The following is a 4,367-nucleotide window of genomic DNA, read 5'->3' as shown; positions in this document are numbered from 1 at the left end:
CGCGGGGGCGCGGGCGGCCCCGGCCCCGGCGCGAACACCCCGGCGTGCACACACACTCACACACACACACTCAAACCACACACACACTCGTGCACTCACTCTCTCGCACATGCACACGCATGCACACACATGCACACACACACGTGCACTGACACACACGCATGCATGCACACACACAGGCTTACACGCACACACACTCATGCTTGCATACACACTAAAAACACATGCATGCACACACACGCACATACACACACACTAAGCACTCACACACTCATGCACTCACACTGTCACATATGCACACTCACACATGCATGCACATGCACACATGCACTGACACACACATGCATGCACACATACACTCCAGCTTACACACTCACACACTCATGCTTACATACACACTAAAAACACATGTGTGCACTCTCACACACATGTACACACACACTCATGCACTCACACATGCATGCGCACACATGCATGCAAGCACATGCACACATGCACACTTATGCATGCACACACACATGCACTCACATGCACACTCAGACATGCATTCACTCACACATGCACACAMACACTTGCACACATGCACATGCTCACACACACACATTGCCCTATGTGAAAAGACCTGGGTACTTGTGGCAGATCGGATGATCAGGAGATTCAGTGTGCTGCAGGCACTGCTAGCAGTTTAGGCTTGATCCAGCAAACTTCCAAGCCTGCTTTTTTGTTTCGTTTTGTTTTGTTTTTTGTTTTGTTTTCATACTTGTTTTGGATCCGCCAGGCCAGGATGCATATGGAGGGCAAGGTGCTCATACCCATTGCTTGCACCACCCCTGTGGAGCACTGGCCCTGCGCCAATATACAAAGCAACCGACTGCAGCAGGGCTGCAGTGCGCTTGCTTGCTTGATCCAGTAAGCCAAAGGTTTCGCCTTTTAAACTTTATCTTACCTCAGATCTCACTGAGAAAACTCACAGGCAGAAAACTAAGCATGTGCATAATTGTTCAGAGGACCAAAGCCAGAATCGCATGGCCTTTGTGGCTTTTGACAAACTTAATTACTGTTTCTGAAAAAGGGAAAAAAAAAGTTCCTTTTAACAGTACAAAACTCCTGTTAACTTGGATGGCACAGAGTCAGACCGCTTATAATGCTCAGCTGGTATAATGCGCATTGACAGATGGGTATTGGCATATAAGATGGGTATAGAAGAAATTATGCACAATGTTGAAAAATAAACAGTGAAATCACAGAAGTTCATTCTTTTTCCCACAGGTCGAGGTTTACAATTTTGGCAATTTCTCAGCTTCTTGTGTTTGATGGAAACTTGCATTCTTGGAAATTGCAGCTTTTTTTCCGAAGTCATAGGATTTGTAGTAGGAAGAATAAACAGTACATCAACTTTATGAAAAGGTCTAAATTTAGATTTTAATGAAGCAAAGTGCTCCAGAATTCATTGTGTCAGATTAACTCCTCTACACCCAAGCAATGTGTGTGTGTACAGTAAGGAGGTTYCTGAAGTTTTCTGTGTATCGCTTGAGGGAATGACATACAGCATGAAATTTGTATGGAACACATAACATTACTTCTCTCTGTAATCTAGAGAAGGATAGAAACACTTCACAGGCTTGCTGCAGTCAGGAAGCTTTTAAGCATATTCAGGCTTTTAAAAGTTTAGAAGGCACATCTGAAAGGCACTCTAATCCACTTGTTGAAGATAGCTATCCTGAAGAACGCACGCATGTGCTCAACTTCAAACAGATGAAGAAACTTTTCTTGCACTATCCTTTTTTAATACCAAACACCCAGCAGTTAGAGAAGATGCAGGCTCAAAGCCCCAGTCATATTTGGCAATTAGCTAAACATTTGTGCATAAAATTAAGCAGACGACTAGCTCCAGTCTGAAAAAGCAGAATCTAAAACAGTTCCTTTAGCTACTAGCCAGATGCTGAGTACAAATGCATCAGATCACTCGGGTGGGTATCTGCAGTATCGGGGTCACCGTTTCCGGCTGTGGCACCTCCTGGGCTGGGCTTTGAGAGTTAAGTACATTATACTGCTACAAATGCAGTGGGAGACACTGGTCATGGGGGGGCTGACCTGTTTGTTTGATGCAGTTTTTGCAGACAGTCTCCAAAAGCGCATCCTACTTGGGCAAAACTATTGGAAATAACTGATTTCATATGCACGCAAAGAATATCCTTTCCTTTTCCTTCCTTTCACTTTTTCTTTGCCCATCCTCCTTCTAGCTCTTCTGAAGTATTTATTCCATTCTAGGGCTGGAAACAAGATTGATGTTTCCCAGTATGGTAGCTAGCTCATTTCAAGAAAATAAAGAACTATCTGGATAATACACAGAAACTTCCCTCCTTTTTCATAAGGACCTTCAGTTACATTATTTTGCTTCTGTCACAAAGTAATTCATGTCCAGTCATCAACTGCATAGTCTCCCTTAAGGTTGTTATAGAAAGCTATAGTTTTATGAATAAGGGCAGTAAAACACCAAGCGACAGCACTGGAACTGAAAACACCATGATTAAGCAACAACTGCTTTGCACAAATGGGAATTTTACCTTTTTGTTTTTTAATTATTGCTTTGAGAGGGAAGTTTTTCCCCCTTGGCCAGAGGGCTGCCAGATTCACAGTCCCTGCGGCAAGAGGCATCAAAATTGTCTGACAGAGCAGGTGGGAGCAAGGGGCCAAGGAGGTAACTTCCTAAAGCAGGCTGGGTGCAATAGAGACCGTCTCTGCTCTCTGCACTGTCAGAGACCCCTCCTAGCTCCCAGCAACTTGTTCCCTACTGCCTGTTGGAGATTTCCTCCCCCTTAACTGCGTGCGCTGTGCAGAGGCCTGATTTTTCACAGCTGAGATAGGAAGGGGGTCTCATCAAACATACGTGATTAGTCTTGGCGTAACACAGCATGGGATACACAGATATTATAGGTGTTTTCCCCCTTTCATTGGAAGAAAAAAGCTCATAAAATGCTGTCTTTCCATCTCCACCTATTCAGTACGGCAAGGCTTTCCCTCTAGCAGAAATGGATGGATGCCTTCCTCCACTGTTAGGTTTACATGAGCATTAGAGGAAGCCTGCTGGGCCATGACTGAGGCACTGCTGGGATGCAAAGATCAGCAGCACTATTAACAACAAGCATCCTCTCTTCCAGGTTAAATAATATTAGGCAAGATTTTGAGCACAACATACACCTCCCCAAGTTACAGCGCATGAATACGCTGCAGAGAAGGACAGCTACCAAAAATGTTGCTCTTTGCCCTTTTAAATACTTGCTTAGTTGCCATTATGTACTTGAAAGTCTGAGATTTATGTAATTGCTGGGAAAATCTCCCAAAATGTCTCCTAACCCCTTTTTGTAAGGAAGGCAGAGTCTGAGTGTTGTGAACAGTCTTTTGAGTGAAAAAATGATCAGACTTGATATCAGCTTTGGATCCAGTTTTGTTACGGCTCATGATGCTTCTCCCTTCTTGCTGTTTCCTTTCCCTTCCACCCACAAGAATTACTGATATTATGGTGAATATCACTTTACAATTAGACATATCTATCTAAAAAGGATTAAATAGTGTGCTTAGATTTCATGAATCTGAAATTTCCACATTATAGCTGTGTCCAGCCCTTTCAGAAAATCCTGCCTCCTAATAAGTTTTGTTTGAAATTCTAATCTTAGCTTAGAGATAGGCTGACTTTGCAGGCGTCCAGAGATGTCATGTGCTCAGCATGCAGCTCCCACAAAGACACAAAGCTGATAGATAAACCATATTCGGACAGCATGGATGAGCTCTTCCCCAGCTGAACGGGCAGTAGATCCATCAAAGATGAAAGAACACAAACTGCAAACTAAGGGCATCTGTTACCCTGAACCAGCTTTCTTCTGCCTTATGCAAGAGCAGCAGGACAAAAATAGTCCTTATCATTTAAATGCATGTAACTGCTGCCCCTTGTGCAGTACTACCTAAGTTGCATAGTGAAGTTTGTAGATGCCCCGTGGTTTGGTGGCAGAGTGATTGTTTTCCATTAAAACTATCTGGTTTGGAAATGATACATGTCGATGAGATCTTAGCCACTCTTTGGAGGAACAGCCATTTCTTTCAGCTTTCTCTGTCACTGTAGTGGTCTTGTGCCATGAAGCTTTGACAAAAATTTTTATGGAACCAGTGTCTGCATACGTGTCTTTGATGCTCCTACACTGAACAGATGGAGGCAGAGGTTGCTTGTGCAGAAGCCGCCCAGGGTGCAGAGGGTTGCATTCATACGGCTGTGGCAGTAGGATGTCAAGCTTCATTCTTTGGTGCTCTCGCTTGTCTGCCGCATTCAATGGGCACAGGCCAGCTGGGCAGCACTTCTGCCGTCCACCACC

This window comes from Apteryx rowi, unplaced genomic scaffold (genome assembly GCF_003343035.1).
Source record: "Apteryx rowi isolate R43461 unplaced genomic scaffold, aptRow1 scaffold_25, whole genome shotgun sequence".
In the NCBI taxonomy this organism is placed as follows: Eukaryota; Metazoa; Chordata; class Aves; order Apterygiformes; family Apterygidae; genus Apteryx; species Apteryx rowi.
Note: the sequence above shows the minus strand (reverse complement) of the source record.